Source organism: Neofelis nebulosa, chromosome 1, assembly GCF_028018385.1.
Source record: "Neofelis nebulosa isolate mNeoNeb1 chromosome 1, mNeoNeb1.pri, whole genome shotgun sequence".
Taxonomy (NCBI): Eukaryota; Metazoa; Chordata; class Mammalia; order Carnivora; family Felidae; genus Neofelis; species Neofelis nebulosa.
Window position 1 is genome coordinate 99,017,421 of NC_080782.1, and position 23,084 is coordinate 99,040,504.

A 23,084-nucleotide genomic window follows, 5' to 3' on the forward strand; every position below is an offset into this window, starting at 1 on the left:
ATCCCAAGCAGGCTCCATGCTGTCAGTGCAGAGCCTGACGTGGGACTTGATCTCACCAAACATGAGATCACAATCTGAGCCAAAATCAAGAGCCAGAGGCAAAACCAACTGTGCCACCCAGGTGCCCCAAAACCTTTTCTTATACTGCAAATGAGATGCTGTTGAGAACACCTGACAAGTGCTGGCAACACAAAAATGATGATGTTGGTAACAGTCAGGCAAAGAGTGACCCATCCAGAGGTCAGCAGAATAAAGAAAATACACAGGCAGAAAATGCTCAGACAACAGCTAGACTCCTGCTTCTACCCCGGCTCTGGGAAGCTACAGCCAGGTTTTGCTTGGTTCAGACTCCTTATGGGAGGCAGCAGTAGTGAGAGGGCCATGAACTCCAGAAGTTGCTGCTGAGCGCATTTCCAAATGTAGCACAACTCCTGAACTGTCTGATCCACAAACATCCAGCCCACCCCTCAGGCCTAGCAGAGTAGTAAAAGGGTTTCTGATGCAAAGGATTCGCACAGGGTAACTGTGTTGTTTAAATCAGTGCTTCTCAAAGGGTGTGGTCTCTGGCACAGCAACATCAGCATCACCTGAGAACCTGTTACAAATGCAAATACTCAGGCCCTGGCCAGATCTACAAAATCAGGAACTCTAAGGGGGAAGGGGTGTCTTCACAAGCCCTTCTGGTCTTTCGGGGGCGGGGGGACTACAGTTTAAGAATCACTGTTTTAAATAAATATTTTCTCCACTTCAATAATGATAACAATCACCAGGAGTGGGGAAAGAGGAGCTGGGCAGTTTGTGAGCAATGCATATTCCTGGGTCCTAACTCAGACTTGCTGAATCAAAATAGCCTATAGAGGAACCTCAGAATCCGCCTCTAGAGATGACTGAGAAACTGGCTTATACGACTCCTAGTACCAGATGGACCATGCTGAAAAACAAACTTGCCTTATGACTCCCTGAATGTATCAGATGTTTCTTTTTCTCAAAGTAAACATCCAGGCTGGCCTTCCAGCTCAAACAAGATTTCTTTCAGACTACCTAATGCGGAACAGCCTCTTCGGGACGTGTTTGTCATTTCCGACCCACAGCTGTGTTGTGGTCTACATCTTGGAATCCTAATTCCTGACAGTCATCCAAATAAGGAAGTACAGATCCCTTTGGCTGTTTTGCTGACAACCATTCCCATAATAAATTCAAAGGTGGTCCACTTAAGACCCACTCCCCACTGTTGTCACATGGAAGGGGATCCTAAGGAATGACATGTGAGATGATGGATTTAAGCAGAGGTAAAGGAGGAATTTGGGGACCTGGTGCTGCTTACTGCCCTGGGCGATGGCAGACAGCTCTGAGGAGAGCAGCATGAGAGGGAAGCATTACACTTTCTTCCACTGAGTCATACCCTGTAGGCGGTGGACCGGCTGCATCACTCCTTAATTCTAAAAGCAAGAGAACTTTCCCATGCCCATCCCTCCATTCCAAACACCCTTGTCCCCTGCCCTGGCATGTGGGGCAGGCAAGTGGAAGAGTTGCTGGGTGCATAATTTCTAGGTCTTAGGACTGGGTCAGCCTCACACTTTGCAAGCACTCTGGAGAAGCTCCTTCCCAGAACTTGGCTAGGAAAGCAGGGGAGACGGTGATGAAGCCCACAGGGGGTCTCACTCCTAAGGGATGGTGACATTACGGGACGGTGACATTGAAGACAGTACATTGAGGAAAATGGAGGACAGCAATAACCTAAAGAGTAACTTTACCTCCTATTCATTGTACATACTGTGAAATAATCAGTGTCCCCAGCAGTTTTCTTCCAAGTTCAGCGATGCTTAACAAGTCAGGCCGCAGCTTTGCTGGTCCGAAGTATGTGAGTACAGAGACCAAAGGTTCCAAGGACAAGACTGTAGTCTTTGACAAACAAGAGCATCACTATAGCAGGAGAAGGATCCACACCTGTTAAACTCAGCCAGTGATTCCCAACAGCAATTGCCACTGAGTGTTTCCTGCCCACTGTGCCACGGACTTGTGTGGCTGGGGGGTTTGGAGGCCTATTTGTTGTCTGCAGGCTCTAGTACACTGAGCTCTCACAGCAGAAAGAGAAAGGACATGATGAGGAGGACAGGAGGGGGCAAGAGTGGGAGTGGGGAAGCAGCTAATGGGCAATTACTTCAGGAGGAGCATCAAGAGGAATCTCAGCCTCCACCTGCTGAGGTGAGTTGGCGTTTTGTTCTTCAACCTGGACTTATAACATCTTAGGCCATTTTTTAAAAAAAATCCACATTCATCAGCCATTTTCTCCCAAGAAGAAAAAAAGCTCCCAAGCTGAACCTGAAGAAGTATTTTTTTTTTTTAACATTTTATTTATTTTTGAGAAAGAGAGAGACAGAGCATGAGCAGGGGAGGGTCAGAGAGAGAGGGAGACACAGAATCCGAAACAGAAACAGGCTCCAGGCTCTGAGCTGTCAGCACAGAGCCTGGCGCGGGGCTTGAACTCAAGGACCGTGAGATCATGACCTGAGCCGAAGTCGGACGCCCAACCAACTGAGCCACCCAGGCGCCCCAAACCTAAAGCAGTACTAATGCAGAAGTTGGCCCATGCGGTGCCTCGGGGCCTTACCTCACACTCATGCAATCTCAGATGTCTCCTGTGCTATTAACGGTCAGGGATTTGGGCCATTTGTGGTTTAATACCTTTGTTGCTCTATTTTATGCAATCTGCCACATTTTACCCACTAAGAGGACTAAAAATATAAAGAAACATCTGAACAAAAAGAACAGTGGCTCCTTTTAAAATGAATATGAAAAAGAAAGATAAAAAGAATATGAACTCTGGGAGGACAAGGATCTTTGTTAGTTCTGTTTATACCACTACAGATTAAATGTTTGTGCCCCCCTACATTCATATGTTGAAATCTTAACCTTCAAGGTGATGGTAGTGGGAGGTGGGGGCCTTCAGGAGGGGATTAGGTCATGAGGGCAGAGCCCTCATGTTTGGCATTAGTGGCCTTATAAAAGAGACCCTGGGAGCTACCTCACCCCTTCCACCATGTGAGGTTATAATGAAAAGAAGGTCATCCATAAACCAGGAAGTGGACCTCACCAGATATGGAATCAGCCAGTGCTTGATCTTCAACTTTCTAGCCTCTGGAACATGAGAAATAAATTTTTGTGGCTTATACTTGGCTTCTGGCATTTTTCTTATAGCAGCCCAAATGAACTAAGACATAATTCCAATGTCTAGAAAGTGTCCAGCACATAGTAGGTACTCTATAAGTATTTATTGTATAGAAAAGGGTGATCTCTGGTCAGGAGTAGAAGCCAGTACTCTACGGGATCATTGACAAAGAGCTACAATGGGCTTTGTCCTCCATGTTAACGCCTGTTTCATTTGTCACACCAAGGAGGACCAACAAATGCCTATATCGTTTGTCCATTTATTTGAGCTTCATGAAATTTCTTTGCTTTATTTTCTTTCAGTTGTGTCTTGCTTTGTCACTACATATATGTGTTTTACTTTATTGGCCTTTTAGTCCTTCACACTTGCTTCAAGAGCTGCCCAGAATTGTAGATGAATATCATGGAGGCCTGGGGAGTTACATGTCCTCCCCATGTCCCCCAGAAACAGTGATAAGCCAGTGATAAGCCAAGATAGGCAGGGAAGGAACATTAGTCATCATGTAGTCCAAAGAGAGAAACCATTTGCACGGGTACCCTTAGAGCATCCGATTTGTTCAGAAACATCTTGGCCCACTAATACCATGGTGATTTAGCATGACTTCCTTGGCTTTTCTGAGTCCTTACTAAAAAAATTGTGCTATTTGGGGAAAGCTAATTGCTACTGGAATCCCTTAAACTGTTTGCCTATCATGCTCATTTTAGGGGGTGGGTTTTTAATGATAGGTTTTATGAATAAGCTTATCCAGTGAAAGAGGGATGGGATGCAGGACAAATCAGTTCTAAATGGGTGTGGAAAAGGTCTTAATTCATTATACAAGAAAAAGAAACTTTAACAATCATTTTGGAGAGGCAGCATACCACAGAGAGTGATGAGTCTGGAGCCATACAGCCTGAGTTCAAATCCCAGTCTTGCCACTCACTAGCTCAGAAGAGTTACTCAAAAGTTCTTTGTCTCAGCTTCCCCATCCATCCTTATCTGTAAATAGAAGGCAGTAATAGTGGAGTTTGTCTTTTATAAAGGATTCAGTATGGGGCACCTGGGTGCCTCACTCAGTTGAACATCCAACTCTTGATTTTGGCTCAGGCCATGATCCCAGGGTCATGGGATCAAGCCCCACATCAGGCTCCATGGAGTCTGCTTAAGATTCTCCCTCCTCCCCCCCCCCGCCCCGTCCCACATGCGCAAATGCGCTCTCTCTCAAATTAAAATTAAAAAAAATATTTAAAGAAGAATTCAGTATAGCACCCAATACTTACACGTTCTCAATATATGGAGGACATTGTTTCATTGTTTTTTCTTTCCAGGTCTCTTCAGGTAAAACTTTGCTTACGTTTGTCACTCATTTCTAGAATAAAACATATCCAGATCCATGGTGCAGGACCCACTCACCATGTCCAAAATTGTCTTTCTACTTTGACCAAGGGTAGAGGGATGAAGAAAGCTCTAGGGAGAAAATGATGCTGGAATGCCATATATGGTGTTCACTCTAAGGGCAGATTTGTAGAAGTTAAATTTACAGTTTAAGGGGCGCCTGGGTGGCTCAGTCGGTTGGGCGGCCGACTTCGGCTCAGGTCACGATCTTGCGGTAGGTGAGTTCAAGCCCCGCGACGGGCTCTGTGCTGACAGCTCAGAGCCTGGAGCCTGTTTCGGATTCTGTGTCTCCCTCTCTCTGACCCTCCCCCGTTCATGCTCTGTCTCTCCCTGTCTCAAAAATAAATAAAAACGTTAAAAAAAATTTTTTAAAAATTTAGTTTAAGAACACCCCATTTTAAGCTATTTGAGGATAGTCTTAAGAACCTGGATTGAGTTTAGTGTTTATCATTATTACTTTAGGTTTTGGGGGGGTCTACATCTAAAGAACATAAACATGGGGTCTCACAGTACAGGTGAGTAATTCAATTAAACAAATATTTGTGGAACTCCTCTTAAATACAAGGCAGTGTCACATACAAAATTCTAGGGACATGAAGACAACTAAAAAGCAGTTTTCACTCTTGGGTTTAAACAATAGAGTCTGTTGAAGATAATTGAATGCATCTAATGGCATTTCTATCTAAAAATAGGCGAGGAAGGAATCATTTATAAAAGATTATCACATTGTCATGAATTCCTTCCAAATGCCTCTTATCTACTTTGCCTCTAACGTCATAACATTATCCTAAACATCCATCTCTGAAGTTCACTTCGCTACAAATATCCTCTGGTGAACCGAGAAATAAATTATATGATCAGAGATTATTCTGGGTGTCATCAAAAAGGAATGAAGGGTTATTTTCTGAGGCAAAAAATAAAGTGACAGTTCCACAAAATAGAATGTGTTCTCTTCCCAGTTCATAAAGATATAGAGCTATAAAAGGCAAAGCAATTTCATGTTAGTTTTCTGATGAATACCCAATACAATTTTATTTCAAGTTTACTTCATGAAATCCTTACAGGTGTGTATTGTCAATCTTCATTTTGGGGTTTTACTGTAGACTTTAATTAGTTACTTAAATCCAAACATATTAGTATATAAAACTAGGAGGAATGCCTTTAAATGAAAAAGTTTTATTGCCGATATTATAATTCTTTCATGTTCTTGGTACAGAAGTTTGAACATCATTAGCATTACACAATGCTGAGTTCTAGATACATTCCATGAGAGGTGTTTAGCCAGTAGTCTGGAAACTTGGGAGTTTCAAGTACAAATTCTACTTTGGCAGTAACTCACTAGCAATGTTGCACAAATCTTTCAATCTTGTGTTTGCCCTTGTATTAAGTGAAGATACCCATGTTCTCTTGGTTCACAGAGTTGAGTCCTTGCACACTGTAGAGAATAAATAAAGACACATGAAAGTCCTTTAGGAAGTGTTAAAAAAATACAAATAGTAGTAATAAGTCACTATACCTAGTACAACTCAAGTCATACTAATACAGCATTTATAAATCTCATGCTACATTGAACAAAATATATCCACAATATGATTCTGCCTATCACAGTGGCACCCAAAGAAAGCTTTGTTGACACATATTATATGACTCATATTATACCACATGTTTAACTTCCTTTAATAAGCAAATCCATTCATTCAACATATGTAATTGTAGGTCTGAAAGCACAGCAGTGGACAAGATAGACAAGGTCCCTGCCCTACTGTAGTTTACATCCTTGTGGACAATTCCCTGTGGATTTGTCTTTCTCAAGCTTTAATGTGCATATGAATCATCTGGGAATTTGATTTAAATGCAGACTCTGATTCATTAGGTCTGGGGTTAGAGCTGGGGGCCTGTTGGTCCAGAACACCACTTTGGGTAACAAGGAACTAGGTACCCAGTGTGTTCAACTCTCAAGCAACAGGACATCTTAAGACAAGAAACCTTAAGGACTGACCATGATATTGAGAATTTCAGGCAGCTAGTGACAAAAGAGGATGAGGAGGTGCATACGAGCAAATGGACTTTTTGTAACCTATCAATAAAGAGGCTGCTCAGAAGAACCCAGGAAGGATAAGACCCAAGGGCCATGCTCAGCCCCAAGTTCTCTGGAAGGAATCTTGACCCACAGGAAGCCAGCTCTGATCAAGAGTACTGATTACATATAGCAAAGATTTTCACTGCTGGCTGCACATTAGCATCTCCAGACCAATCTTTGGTATGGCTAGGACCCAGGCATCAGTACTTCTGAAAGCTCCCCAAGTGATTCTGATGTGCGAGCAGAAATGAAAACCATTATTTAACAGGTATGGATCTTTAGGAACAGTTCTAATTTCAGGAGTTTTTATTATTTTCTTTAAAGGTGAATTATTAAATTGTAACTGTAATTTATTTTTATAGATTGTTACAAATCTTTAAATATATATACATTTAAAAATCAGGAAAACATCCTTTTTCATAGCATTTATCCTACTTTTTAGCTTAGAAAATATGACAACTAATGGGAGAATAATATGTACAGTATAAATGGCAAACAGTGTCATTAGCATATAAAGACTTTAAAACCTTAAAAAAAGGCAATCACCACAATAGGGAAATGGGCAAAAGAAATGAAAAGGTTGGGGCACCTGGGTGGCTCTATCAGTTCAGTGTCCACCTCTTGGTTTCAGTTCAGGTCATGATATCACGTCTACAGGACAGAGCTCTGAGTTGGGCTCTGTGCTTGGTGTGGACCCTGCTTGGGATTCTCTCTCTCTGCCCCTCTCCCTGCCCCTCCCATGCTTGTGTTCTCTCCCTCTCTCTCTCTGACAAAAGAAAGAAGGAAGGAAGGAAGGAAGGAAGGAAGGAAGGAAGGAAGGAAAGAAAGAGAAAAGAAAGAAATGAAATGAAAAGGCAATTCAAAAAAGATAAAAATGCATGTGATCAATAAACAGCTTTTAATTTTTTTCCCTGTTTATTTATTCTTGAGAGACAGAGACAGAGTGTGAGCAGGGGAGAGGCAGAGAGACAGGGAGATGCAGAATCCAAAGCAGGCTCCAGATGCTGAGCTATCAGAACAGAGCTCAACATGGGGCTCAAACTCACAAACCATGAGATCATGACCTGAGCCAAAGTTGGACACTTAATCAACTGAACGACCCAGGAGCCCCAACAGCTTTTAAAGGTTTAACCTCAGCATTAATAAAATGGATACCAATTAAAATAATGACATTTATGATTAAAAAAATAGGGGTACTCAGGCAGTTGAGCATTTGATTCTTGATTTCAGCTTAGGTCATGATACCAGGATTGTGGGATTGAGCCCTGTGTCAGGCTCCGTGCTGAGCATGGAGACTGCTTGAGATTCTCTCTCTCCCTCTGCCCCTCTCTCTGCTCACTCCCACTCTCGCTTTCTCTCTCAAGTAAAATTTAAAAAAATAATAATGACACTTATGAAAGAGAGCAAACAAAAAATTTTGGAGGAAACAAACTATGGAAGGAGATGAAAACTAACAAGGAAAAAAAGGTATTATTAGTATCTTTGGAGAAGGAAGAGAAGACATTATATTCTTAGGACAAAAATAAGCTAAGTCACAGACTTCAAGCTGTATTACAAAGCTGTAATCATCAAGACAGTATGGAACTGGCACAAAAACAGACACTTAGATCAGTGGAACAGAATACAGAATGCAGAAATGGACCCACAAATGTATGGCCAACTAATCTGTGACAAAGCAGAAAAGAATATCCAATGGAATAAAGATAGTCTCTTCAGCAAGTGGTGCTGGGAAAACTGGACAGCGACATGCAGAAAAATGAGCCTGGACCACTTTCTTACACCATACACAAAAATAAACTCAAAATGGATAAAAGACCGAAATCTAAGACAAGAAGCCATCAAAATCTTTGAGGAGAAAGCAGGAAAAAACCTCTTTGATCTTGGCTGCAGCAACATCTTACTCAACACGTCTCCAGAGGCAAGGGAAACAAAAGCAAAAACGAACTATTGGGATCTCATCAAAATAAAAAGCTTCTGCACAGGGAAGGAAACAATCAGCAAAACTAAAAGGCAACTGACAGAATAGGAGAAGATATTTGCAAATGACATATCAGATACAGGGTTAGTATTCAAAATCTATACAGAACTTATCAAACTCAACACCCCAAACACAAAAAATCCAGGGAAGAAATGGGCAAAAGACATGAATAGACACTTCTCCAAAGAAGATATCCAGATGGCCAATCAACATATGAAAAAATGCTCAACATCAGTCATCATCAGGGAAATACAAATCAAAACTACAATGAGATACTACCTCACATCTGTCAGAATGGCTAACATTAACAACTCAGGCAACAACAGATGTCGGCAAGGATACAGAGAAACAGGATCTCTTTTGCATTGCTGGTGGGAATGCAAGCTGGTACAGCCACTCTGGAATACAGTATGGAGGTTCCTCAAAAAACTAAAAATAGAACTACACTACGACCCAGCAATTGCACTGCTAGGTATTTATCCAAGGGATACATATGCTGTTTTGAAGGGGCACATGCACCCCCATGTTTATAGCAGCACTATTGACAATAGCCAAAGTATGGAAAGAGCCCAAATGTCTATCGATGGATGAATGGATAAAGAAGATGTGGTATGTATATACAATGGAGCATTACTTGGCAATCAAAAAGAATGAAATCTTGCCATTTGCAACTACGTGGATGGAACTAGAGGGTATTATGCTAAGTGAAATTAGTCATAAAAAGACAAATATCATATGACTTCACTCACATGAGGACTTTAGGAGACAAAACAGATGAACATAAGGGAAGGAAAGCGAAAATAATATAAAAACAGGGAGGGGGACAAAAACATAAGAGACTCTTAAATATGGAGAACAAACAGAGGGTTACTGGAGGGGTTTGAAGGGAGGATGGGCTAAATGGGTAAGGGGCATTAATGATTACTCCTGAAATCATTGTTGCACTATATACTAACTTGGATATAAATTTTAAAAAATAATTAAAAAAAAGAAAAGACTCCTGTGTATATGCTATAATTCTAAGTACCCATGAAAGCTTTTGTCTGAACACCTTAACATCTATTTTTTGAAATAAATTCATTTCTCTCACGAAAGAAAGAAAGAAGAAGGAAAGAAAGAAAGAAAGAAAGAAAGAAAGAAAGAAAGAAAGAAAGAAAGAAGCTAAGTCATTAAATGTCTTGTCTTATTCACTGGGCCCCTTGCTGTCAAAGACTTCACCCAGAATATGAATGGCTCACTGCCAAAAGGCCACAATGCTCTCAAGTGGTCCATGCAGAGACCATATGGAGAGGCCCTGGGACTACAGGTAAAGAGAGAGATGCTTGGCCAGCCCCCAGCTGCTCCATTTCCCTGCTCTTCCAGTTCCAGCCATCATCTGATTGCAACCACATGAAAACCCTGAGCTAGAACCTGGTAGTTGGGTCCTTCCCAAATCCCTCATACACAGAAACTAGGAGAGATAATGAAATAATTGTTGATGTCTTGGGGTGATTTTTAAGTCAGTAATAGATACCAGAAGAAGATTTGGTACCTGGAAGTTGAATGCTGCCATAACAAAACCCTAAAACAAGTGGCATTTGCCATTGGCATTGGTGGCCAGAACCAGAAGGGTGTTGAGTAGACCATTGGCAGAAGTCGAAAAGTAAGGACCAAGACAGAACTACCACACTAAGTACTTGCCAAATACCCAACCCACAGTAATAATGAGATTTAATAAAATGACTATTATTGTTTTAAGCCAATAAGTGTTGGGATGTTGGGGCACCTGGGTAGCTCAGTCGGTTAATCGTCTGACTCTTGATTTCTGCTCAAGTCATTATCTCACAGTTTGTGGAATTGAGCCCCACGTTGCGCTCTGTGCTGACAGCGCAGAGCCTGCTTGGCATTCTCTCTCTCCCTCTCTCTCTACCCCTCTCATGCTCATTCTCTCTCTCTCTCTCTCTCAAAATAAATAAACATTTAAATTTTTTTAATGTTTATTTATTTTTGAGAGAGACAGAGACAGAATGCAAGTGGGTTAGGGGCAGAGAGAGAGGGAGACACAGAATCCAAAGCAGGCTCCAGGCCCTGAGCTGACAGCACAGAGCCTAACACAGGGCTTGAACTCATGAGCTGTGAGATCATGACCTGAGCCGAGTCGGACGCTCAACCAACTGAGCCACCCAGGTGCCCCAATAAATAAACATTTAAAAAACAATAATTCTCCCTTAAAAAAAAGTGTTGGGATGTTTTGTTACACAGCACTAGGTAACCAGGACACCTCATATCTGGTACGAAAATTCTGAATTGGTTACTATTCAATAGGAGAAACAGAACCACCATGAGTTATACATAGGGATTAGACGTTATACAATTGTGGGAGCTGCTTATGGCTGCGGCATCTGCTTCTGCTTCTGGTATTGGGCTTAAAATTGGCAAACCAATCCCAAATGGTTGTTTGTGAGATTTCCCAAGAGGTGGATGGGATTTGAACTGTAGAGGTTTGAAGAAGATGTTCCCGTGGAAAGCCCAGACTTGAACCATTAGCAAAGTGAGGAAATGGAACTCTATGGAGGGTTTAATTCCCAGAGCCTTTTTCTTTAGACTGTAAGTCAAATTTCCCCACAGTTTTAAATTCTTTCCAGCATACGTTTTAACTCCTTTTATTTCCCCCACTCATTATTTTCCTATGGGTGCTGTGATGAAGTACCATAAACTGGGGGGTTTTGAACAATAGAAATTTATTCTCTCATCATTCTGGAGGCTAGGACTCTGAAATCAAGTTATTGGCCATACCAACAGCTCTAAAGGTTCTGGTGGAGAATCCTTCCTTGTCCTTCCCTCACTTCTGGTAGTTGCTGGCAATCTTTGGAATTCCTTGGATGGCATCCAATCTCTGCCTCCACTGTCACATGGCCCTCTTCTGGGAGTACGTGTGTGCCCTTTCCTCTTATAAGGACACAGCGATTGGATTTGGGGCTCATGCTGACTGTGACCTCGTCTTAACTAATTATTTCTACAAAGACTCTATTTCCAAGCAAGATTCCACTGTGAGGTACTTGGGAGATATTAATTCAGGGGACACTATTCAACCCAGGACACTCATTAATAAAATTTTCAGTGCAGTGTGATGATGTTACGGGGGGAAGTAAAATAGAGAACCAAAAGGGGAAGTGAGAGATGCACTGCTCTCCTAACCCGTATCTCATCCGGTGTCAGGTAGGACAGCAGTCCATGAGTCCTCTGGGCCACAACCAAATGCGAAGTGAGTAGGGTGGTGAGGACTGGTGAGGGGCAGCAGCCGAGGTTAGGCGATGCCTCCGGAGAGGGCTTGAGACAATCCACTTTCCTTCCCCCAAGCAGAGGCTTTAACCGTAAGCATAAAACAAGTTGCTAGAAGGGAAGTTGTGGGCCCTTCTTATTTCTCCATCTATAGTCAAAAGTCACTGAAACATAACAAATAATGAGGAGTTTCAAACAATTGAGACTGGCTACCCGTAGAAGCTTTTGTGTGCTCTGTGGGTCGGGCTGCTGGTGAGTAACGGTAACTGAGAAGGTGTTCTCCTTCTCAGGGAAAGTGTATCAGATGTTTAGTTATAAATGATCAGAAAGTGTATTTAACAAGACAGGGGTATTGATCAGGAAATAATTGTTTGCTAGAAAAGGGGCAGTCTTTTCCATGGGCAATTAAGATGGTGTCACTTGATCCCTAGTCCAGGGAGAATCACTCTTCCAGCACAGTGTCATTAACCTGGCGTCATGGCAACAGGCTGGTCGTGGGTTCTCCCTCTGGAGCTTTCTTTCATTAATGTGTCTGCTGTTCACAAGTTCCAGCTTGCCCTTGCATTGTGTTGCTCCAAACACAAGTGACAAGGTGGAAAGAAAACGAAGTAGACTTTATTATTCAGCACAAGCCTTCAAGAAAATAAAAAACAAATAGACCAACTGTGGGTAGTCACATTGAAAGGTAATCTCCTTTCTCTATGCAGGTCTGTATATCCTTGTAGTTCGTGGACCAGTAACATCAGCATCATCTGGCAGTTGTTAGAAATGCAAAATCTCTGACCCCACCCCAGAATCAGAATCTGATCTTTGATAAGATCCCCAGGAGATTCACATTCACGTTAAAGTTTAAGAAGCATTGCCAAGTATAAATTTTCCTTTAAATAATAACATCACCAGCAGCTGCCTACCGAGGGTTTCTCTTCTGAGGCAACACTCCTTTTCAGTAGCCTTGGTGGCCTGATAAGATTTTTTTTTAAGTGGAAAATTGTCACTGTGTTCTGCAATAAGAGGAAGCCTTGGCAATTTAGGCTCAGTTTATCATACAAATAAGTTTCCAAGCTGTGCCAGGTATTGGGTCCCCAGGATTTTCTTGTGCCCTGTCTAGTTTTCGGAGACATGTCCCTCGGACTCTGGCTCACCCAGTCAGCTCAGAGACTCCATCAGTGAATCAGGCACCATGGTCTGCAGCACCGAATGGAGGAGGCTTTTGTTCTAGAAATACTGCCTGCAAACTGCCAAAGAAAAGCTCAAAAGCAAGTTTTACGTCCTTCAGCCAGGACAGAGTGTGATACTGTTGCTTCTTATTCATCACAGTGCTGGATTTCTTATCTAACCTTAGCCCAAGGATCATTATGAAAATGTTTTGATAGGCAAAACACCCAGTTTGAAGGACTTGCCTTCATTCCTAGCAGACATATGAAATACCAAAGACCAGCTCTTAAAATTAAAATGAAATGAAAAATGAGGGAAAGGACCCTGAGCTTTCCATTAAAACCAAATAATGAAAGCAAACCCTTCAATTATCTAGATATTTGTTTCCCAGACTTTGTACTTTTTTAATTTGGGGGAAGAGAGGACGGAACAGGATGGATTGTAAAGAGGAGAAGAGATGGGGCATAAAACCTGTAGTATAAAAGAATGATAATTAGGAATAGGATGAGTCACTGTGGCCACGGATTAACCTTGACAAAGCCATGTGAATTGTTTCCCGTTATGGATAGGCAGCTGTATAACCTTGGGTAAGTGACTGAACCTCTTTCTGCCTCAGTTTCTTAACTGGTAAAATGGGGATAATCGTACTACCTCCTCTTTGGACTGTTGTAAGATTAAATGAGATACTATGTGAACATAAACCATTTCACAGGGGTTAGTATGTAATAAACACTGAGTACATGTGAGATTTATTGCTGCATAGAAATGAAGTAAATTCTGAGACTAAAAGAATGTATTAAAGCAAAGATCGAGTATCATGTAGATTAAAATCTACCTACATAAAGAAGCGAAATGAGGAAATGAGGTGCTTTACACAATGACTAGGGGAATGAGCAGATGAATCAGGCTTGGGAGAGTTAGTCTGTGCAGGTTGCTACAACAAAAAGGCCATAAATTGGGTGGCTTATAAACAATAAACATCTGTATCTCAGAGTGCTGGAGGCTAGGAAATCCAAGAGCATGGCTCCAGGAGATTCAGTATCTGATGAGAGCCATCTTCTCACTGTGACCTCATGCGGCAGAAGGGGCCGGAAGCTTTCTCAAGCATCTTTTATAAGGGCACTAATCCCAATCACTTCCCAAAAGCGCCACCTCAAAGTACCATCACACTGGGGACGAGGATTCAACATATGAATCTGCGGGTGTGGGACACAAATCCCTCATAACAGAAGGGTTCCCCTGAATTATTAGTTTTGTTCACCCGTATTCATTTAATTAATAGAAGTAATCAGTTCCTCACAGCATCTTTATAGACATCACTTTTTGAGAGAGTAGTTTTCATGAGAACTATTTTTAAACATCTGCGGAGTATCTGAGAATATTAGTCTTTTATAACAAGGAGAAACAAAATGCCTAATACACAGTGCATCTCATTCTACATGCAGGTCTCCTGACTTCCTTCGGAACAGATTTTTCTCAGCTTGTCCCAGCTGCTATCAAACCCATCTAGTGAGTTTTATATTTTACTGTCTCTTTTCTTCATCTCTTGCGTTAAAACAAATGAACATTCTGAGTTTCCCCCCTATAATGTTCCCCTCTTGTCTTATCACATACATTCCAGATGTTTCTGCAATCCTAAACAGAGCACATTTCATTAGGGACCTGAGGAAACACATTGTTCATTCATGCATGAGGGAGTCCTTTCCAGTTAAAGACATTGCTTTGAACGAGTCTTCCAAATGGGTTTCATTGTTAAGAAATGAAGGAAGTTAAAAGCTTGTCACTTAAGATTTGACAACAGCCAGAAAACTTTCGTTAATCATGAATGTGAAGTGATAACATTTAATTAGCATGGGTTACAATTAGAATATTGCCTGGAATTTATGTAGGCACAATCTTAAGTGTCTGTGTAACTGTTGGCTGCTCTTTCTACAGTTCCTCCTAAAGATGAAATAAAGCTTGGGGCGCCTGGGTGGCTCAGTCAGTTGAGTGTCTGACTCTGGCTCGGGTCATGATCTCGCGGTTTGTGAGTTCAAGCCTCGCGTCAGGCTCTGTGCTGACAGGTCAGACGGAGCCTGGAGCCTGCTTCAGATTCTGTGTCTCCTTCTCTCTCTGCCCCTCCCCCACTTGTGCTCTGTCTGTCTCTCTCTCTCTCAAAAACAAATAAACATTAAAAAAAATTGTTTTAAAAAAATGGGATAAGGCATCTCACAACCATTATTATTTTGGATTTCCTTTTCAGAGATAGCTTATTTGGGTGAGAACTTTGGCCTTTGCCATTGTCAACATCTGCCTCTCAAGTAAGTAGACCGGGGTGATATGGGAAAGGTGCTAATGAATCTGTTGGCATCTATTCCTTTGCCCTTTTGTGCTCCTGTATTTGAAAGTCAGTTTGATTGTGACTGGCCAGTCACATGGGACTATGTGGAGAAAGAAAAGACATAATTACTTCGGACCCTTCATTGACAAACAGTGATTTGGCAACAGCTTTGCTTACAGCACATCATGGCTTGAGTACAAGAGAAAATTTTTAAGAGAAAAAAGTTAGTAGTATTTAGTGTGTTGGCATTCTCCAGAAGAACAGAACCAACAGGTTCCCTCTTCCTCAGAGGACCTCCAGCTTATTTCTCTTAGGACCTTCAACTGATTTGACAATGCCCACCACAGTATGGAGAGTTGTCTGCTTTACTCAAAGTCTACTGATTTAAATGTTCATCTCATATAATAAATACCTTCACAGCTACATCCTGACAAGTATTTGATCAGATATCAGGGTACCATGACCTAGCCAAGTTGACACAAAATATTAGCTTTTCCATTTGGCTACTCTGAGAATTGGAATTGGGACTAATTGGTTATAATATCTTCAGACAAATACCCTCAAATCACTTTGAACGCTGTGTTTCAATAAAGGAATAAGGACCAGAAAGCTTTCCAAGTCACTGCTATGTGGGCAGAAACTGTCTGTGAAAGCAGTGTCTCAGACTTTGTTCTTTTTTTTTTTTTAATTTAATGTTTATTTATTTTTTTTTTATTTTGGCGAGACAGTATGTGAGCCTGTGGGGGAGGGACAGGAAGAGGGGGATAGAGGATCCTAAGTGGGCTCTGCGGGGACAGAGTTCCACATGGGGCACTAACTCATGAACCATGAGATCACGACGAGAGCTGAAGTCAGACGCATAACCGACTGAGCCACCCAGGTGCCTCCATACTTTGTTCTAATAACAGTTTCGAGCACAGTGGTGCAGTAATATGGTGGTCAAGCTTTGATGTCAGATCATCAGAATCTGAATTCTGACTTTATTGCTTTCTATGTGATTTGAGGCCACTTACTTTTATTTATTTCTGCTTCAGTTTCTCCATCCAAAAATGGAGATAGGTTCAAATGTTCTAACTCATTGGAAGTTTGTAGAAGGGTGCAAAGTACATATTAAGTATTATATAAATATTAGCTTTTGTTATTACTTAAAATTAATAACAAAGCCAAACATTTTCTTAATGCTTGTCCATCTTAGAGAGGTTTTTTTGTTTCTTTGTTTTGTTTCTAAGCCTATAGCCTCATAGAAGGGATACTCTGCCTCACCCCTTCCTACCTTTACCCTGGTGTTGACATCTCCGTGTCCCTTAAGGGGCACTCAATGTAACCAAGTTGTTTTTCACTAGGAAGGCCAAGAGAGGGAAGAATTGGAGAGACTCCTATTAATAAGTAAGGACAGGACAGGGGGCGGTGGGGGGGGGGGAGATTGGCTTTCACTGAGCAGATGGCAAACTTTATGAACCCTGCAAATGAACTATCCCATTTAAATCAATTGATGAGTAAATACTGTAGCAGGAAGGCCATTCTTTTTTTTTTTTTTTAATGTCATTTATTTTGACAGAGAGAGTGAGTGTGTGCACACGTGAGCAAACATGCACACAAGTTGGGGGGAGGCAGGCAGAGAGGGAGAGGGAAAATCCTAAGCAGGCTCTGTGCTGCCAGCACAGAACCCAGTGCGGGGTTCCATCTCACTGAGATATCATGACCTAAGCTGATAAGAAGAGTTGGTCGCTTAATTGATGGAGCCACCCAGGTATCCCCCTTTTCTTCAGAGAGAGAGAGAGAGAGACGGAGAGATGGAGAGATGGAGAGACGGAGAGTGAGCCCATAAGCAGCGGAGGGACAGAGGGAGAGGGAAAGAGAATCTTAAGCAGGCTCCACAGTGGGTGTGGGGCAGGGTGATGCAGGGGCTTAATTTCACAACTGTGAGATCATGAGCCAAAAGCAAAGGTCAGATGCTGAACTGACTGAGCCACCCAGGCATGCTAGGAAGGCCATTCTAAGAAAAAAAATGTATATAACAATTTAATGTTACAAAAACAATCAGCTATTTTCTTTTTACCATATAAATTCTCATCACTTAAAAGACCCACCTCTTATTTCCTTTAAATAGCACACTTGCTTATAGCACGTGAGATGAAATCATATTACCAAAGCCTTAATTCATAAACAACTTTTCGGGGAAAGGTACACTCATAGTGTCAGCCATGGGCCTAGAATGCTATTTGACACTTAGGGAAGCGATCTAATGAAAGAGGTAGGTGCTCCTGTTTGTACTTTGCATGTGAGGAAGCTGATGCTAGGAGAGGGAAATTGACTTGCTCGAGGGCCTGTGGGTGATTAGTGGTTGAATTAGAACTCAGCCTCAGGTCTGGTTCTTAAGTCTGGCTTTCTTTCCCCCGCTCCCCATTCCAATGCCTGCACTCATAAGACTAGAACTTGTTTCTAAAGCTGTGTCTCTGGTCCAATCGTTCTACAGAGGCAAGATTGCACTCCGAGCTGGTCCTAGGCAAATCTAAGGAAGTGTACTAAATTTGTCTTCGACAACACCCCCAACTCCCCAGCAAGCTCTCTTTTGCTTCTCTCTACAGACTCTCAGTCAGCTAGTGGTGTCATCATTTCCTTGCTGGCTTTCCCCGAGAGCCTTAGTGGGGCGTCCATCTGAGTCCTTCCCCTTCTCTCAGCATCTCACACTCTTAATCCCACCCACACACTCTCCTTTATTCATAGCTTACCTGCTAATTCTATGTCATGATATAATGCTTAGTAATACCTTACACGGTCAAATTCATTACTAATTTTAAGTTATGTCATTAATTACCTCTACATGGTTTGAATCTTTTGAAGAAATAAAGAACTCATGAATTACTTGCTTAATTAAAAACACATCCTAAAGAACAGAAGGAGAAGGATCTTAAGGGTACAAATTTTGGTGATATTCTCAGTAAAGTGTGTCTTTTGCTGTCCCTCCAATCATACCACATAGCCATCATATGGGCTTGTGCTTTAGCCCGCTTGATTACATCCGAACCATTTATAACATAGGACACACTTTCTTAAACTTTATAAACCTGGAGAGGGGAGGGAAGTCAGCAGAGAGGGGTCCATTTTCTTACTACAAAAACCCTGTATCTAATAACCCATCTAATTACAAAGATGGAGGTTCTCTCTAGCCTATCCAGCTGTATGTCCTAGTAGTGACTTTATGTCTTCCCCTTACAGCACAAAACGCTTCTCATTTTCAATTTTTTTCAGCTGCAGAGGCATTGAATACACTGTTGCTACTAAAAACAAAGCTCAGAGTCCAATTTGGAGACCTCGGTTTTCATGATGTTTTCAAACTCTCAAATCAAGCCTTCTTTCTCTTACTGGTATTTCCTCTTTTGCCTCTCTGCTTCTGCATTGTTTGTCTTAGCACACAAAGAAAAAACATTTCAATGCAAAGAGATAAATGGGTGGGGTAATCATTACAAATGACCCATTAGAACGGAAGCCATTCAATCTGCTTATTTGAACATACAAAGGCATATCTCTCTTCTGAAATACTACACTGAACAGATAAGAGTGTATTCAGATATAATTTCATGTGATTATCTTATAACAGGCGCTCCTAGCCACAATTCTCTATCAGGTGTTGTTAAGCACACAAACTGCTTACCAATAAATCTTGTCCATCAAATCTTTATTTTTCTTTCACAAAGATTCCACTTTGCAGGCAAACTCTGGCAACACAGCCCACCTATTAAAATAGCAAGAAAAGAAAAATTGAAGTTGAGAGAAAAGACTCTGGAACAATCTTTGTTACAAAAAATTGTCCTGTGTCAAATGTATTTCCTCCCTGAGAAAAAAACACGTAGAGGGCATAAAAACTCATGTAGTAAAAGGCAAAATTAGAAAGTCAAATACAGGGGCGCCTGGGTGGCTCAGTCGGTTAAGCATCCGAATTGGCCTAAGGTCATGATTTCATGGTCGGTGGGTTTGAGCACCAAGTCAGGCTCTGTGGTGGCAGCTCGGAGCCTGGAGACTGCTTTGGATTCTGTGTCTTCCCCTCTCTCTGCCCTGCCCCTGCTCACACACACACACATACACACACACTCTCTCTCTCTCTCTCTCAAAAATGAACAAACATTTAAAAAAATTATTAAGTTAAGTATAAAAGCAGAAACATTAAGGTGCCATTATGGACTTATTTTGCACCTGGATTAACCAATGAATGTTTTTAACTTATATTGAAGACAGGGCAGTCCGGTTTGAGAAGACAGGTTTAGAAATTACTTTTAGGCATTATTTACTCTTGAAGCAGGGATTCTTTCTTATCCTGAAACTTTGGATGGGCTTCAGGTTCCCGTAAATTCTCAGAAATTTAGGTGTGTTCTTATGTCTATTGGGCTTTTTTCCCTAGGAAAAGTTCTGTAGTTTCTGTCAAATTTTCCAATTTTCAAATCTGAGAATCAGTGTTCTTAGAAGATTCTTTAAGGAGTATGGAAAAGTTAGATACAGTTAGATACGTTTCAGTTAAATGTTGGTGTTTATGAGATCAAGGATGTGCATTCAAGGTATTTTTCTCTGGAAGACCTGTCTTCCAGAGATCAGGTCTGTCTGGAGAGTTGCAACAAAATCTGACAGGAAAATTAGAGAAGAGCTGAGAGTTACATTGAGGCAAGCCCCTTGTGTGAACTATGGGAACACTCAATGCTATACCCAAATCATCATCATCGTCATCATCATCATCATCTCAGTAACTTAACAAAAATTAACTTCTCATTCACACCAAGTCCAATTCCTGGTCCATAGGCAGCCTTCCACGTGGTCACTCAGAAATCCGGGGTCCTTGCATCCTATGGCTCTGTCTTCTTGTATAATCTTGGATCCCTCTGTTAGAATCTTGCTATCTTGCCAGGAGGTAGCGGAGGAGAAAGAGGGCATAGAGGATCTCATGAGGATTGGACATCATTTTTACCCACATTCCTTCAAGCAAAATTCAGCCCCATGACCAAACCTAACTATAAGGGAGACGGGGAAATATGGCCTAACTGTATATTTTGGGGGTAGAAGAAACTTGTGGTGAGTTTTGGTGAACACATAGCATTTCTGCCCTCTCTTAAATGAAGCAACAGTACCAGGAAGAGGTTGGAGGTGAAGAAGATATGCTGCTTTAGATACTGGTTGAAAGTCCATTGTCATTGGTGACCAATGTATCCCAACAACAGTAGGCAAAAAAGGCAGGAGGTAGAAAAGTGTCCAGAGGATAGGAGAGGCTCAGCGGAAGTAAGACTTAGGAGAACAAATGCTCAGAATGTCAAGCATGGAGGCAAGAGGAATTTGGGAATTCAGTGATCAGTATCAGAGCCTGAGTCACCTAATTAGTATTGGGGAAGAGGTAGGGCTAGGAGGGGAGGCTAAGAGGAGGTTCTGGCAAGACCTAGAGTGAGATAACCAAGAGCAGGAAGATTACACCACAGAGATGAGGGCTGTGCACAAAGGTAGAGTCAAGACAGATTATTTGTGAGGTGACTCCTTCATGACCAGAACCTACAGACAGGGGTCAACTATAAGGAGAAACACATGGGAACCTGTTAAGGCCTGACATGATCCACCCTCAAATGTTACCAGAAACTTTATACTCTGCTTCCCAGTCACAGACAATAACCCAAATTAAACCTAGTTTCCTCACAAATGTTTTGGGATGAAAAAGGGCAATGAATCAGCACAAACCCTTCAGAGAACAGAGCCAATACCTCTCTTAGAGTATAGAGGACCCAGGGTGGCATATTTGCTTAGAAGTAATAAATAACAAAAGTAGCAGCTAACATGTGTAAGACCTAGTTCTTGGGCTTTAAATACATTTAGCCACTTAATCTTTACAAAAATGTTTGTTGGAAGGAGGTACCTTTATTACCCCAATTTTACAGATTAAAAACTGAGCAGTGAGGGGCGCACGGGTGGCTCAGTCGGTTAAGTGTCTGACTTTGACTAAGGTCATGATCTCACAGTTTGTGGGTTCGAGCCCCATGTCGGGCTCTGTGCTGACAGGTCAGAGCCTGGATCCTGCTTCGAATTCTGTGTCCCCCTCCCTGTCTGTCCCTCCCCTGCTCGTTCTCTCTCTCTCTCTCTCTCTCTCAAAAATAAATAAACATTAAAAAAATAAAAAGATAACTGAGCAGTGAGACTTATATGTAACTTGCTCAAGTAAGTGGCAGAGCTGGGATTCTAAGAAGTCTGGCTCCAGAGTCAACAACCTTAACCACTGTGCATACTGCCTTTCCTAGATCATCAAATTTGGCCAGAATTTCAGATAACATTTACTCACTTAGTGAAGGTGCCAGTGAGGACACACCATGTAACTCTCTCCCAGAGATTTCACCTACCATTTTGTTTCCAGAAAACTGCCCCATCCTTTTGGAATGCAGACTAAGTCATGGATATCCAAAGAACGTCTTGGGCAGTTCACTGGAGGGGCTGTCCTCTCAAAAAATGTGTGCTCTGTCACAGTGATAAGCTTGGAAGTAAAATATGCCACAAATGAATGAATGCAGATTGTCAGGGTTAGAAGGGCCACACACAGTCCACCCATTTTAGGGCAGCGAGGTTGAGTAGCTTGAAAACTGTCCCTGAGGAATAAAAGCAGGTTGTCCAAAGTTCCACATAAAATACTTGCCTCCTTACCTCAGACCATTTTCTGTACTCAGCGTAAGGGGATCGTAAGAATTAAAAGCCAGAAACTGTAAGAAGTGATGTGACTACATTCATTCTTATGTTGCTAAAGGAACCGTGAAAAAGAAAAGGGTTCAACTTCATAGAATTTATTGTCTATGAAATAAGGAATCCGATGTCTTGTTATATAACTAGCCAGGAACTGTATCCATTCAGGCATTTATTCACTCATGCCAGTCTTTCTCCTACCATTTATTCATCCATCCACTCATTTATCAATTCGGGCATTAATTCATTCATTTGCTCAAGTATTCACTCATTCCAAAATATCTGAGCCAAAATTTGTGCTAAATCCTAGGTGTTTTTAGCACCCTCATTCAGTAGTTTTCTTTCTGCTTGGTTTTCAAATTTTGTGAACAAGCCCAGTGTATGGGATTCCAGTACATTTCATTATAAAATGACCTTTATATTAAAGATATTTCAGGGGGCGCCTGGGTGGCTCAGTCGGTTAAGTGTCTGACTTCAGCTCAGGTCATGATGTAACAGTTCAAGAGTTTGAGCCCCAAGTCGAGCTCTGTGCTGACAGCTTGGGGCCTGGAGCCTGCTTCAGATTCTTTATCTCCCTCTCTCTCTGCTCCTCCCCCACTCATGCTCTCTCTCTCTCTCTCTCTCTCTCTCTCAAAAATAAATAAACATTAAAAAAATTGGGGGCGCCTGGGTGGCTCAGTCGGTTAAGCGTCCGACTTCGGCTCAGGTCATGATCTCACGGTCTGTGAGTTCGAGCCCCGCGTCGGGCTCTGTGCTGCCAGCTGAGCCTAGAGCCTGTTTCAGATTCTGTGTCTCCCTCTCTCTGACCCTCCCCCATTCATGCTCTGTCTCTGTCTCAAAAATAAATAAACATTAAAAAAAAATTAAAAAAAAATTTCAGAATATATGTTTTGGGAATCATAATCAGGCCATTAATTATGGTATTGTTTGCAGCTTCTATCCATTAATCCAAAGTAAAGAATTCACTTAGGAGTATTTCCTTTTTTGCTCAGGACCTCAGTTTTGACCCCATCCTGTCTTTTACAGGCCACATGCTTAGTCCCTAGCC

General features: G+C 41.8%; 1 long non-coding RNA gene across 1 annotated transcript; it reads right to left on the minus strand.

The window, feature by feature from the left end:
• Positions 1 to 4,423: 4,423 nt before the first annotated feature.
• On the minus strand, positions 4,424 to 22,646 carry LOC131511435 (uncharacterized). The gene is made up of 4 exons (XR_009261525.1): positions 20,106 to 22,646; positions 18,993 to 19,073; positions 5,883 to 5,978; positions 4,424 to 4,517 (listed from the first exon to the last, which is right to left on the minus strand). It is a non-coding gene; the product is annotated as an uncharacterized LOC131511435 (long non-coding RNA).
• Between the last annotated feature and the right edge of the window lie 438 nt (positions 22,647 to 23,084).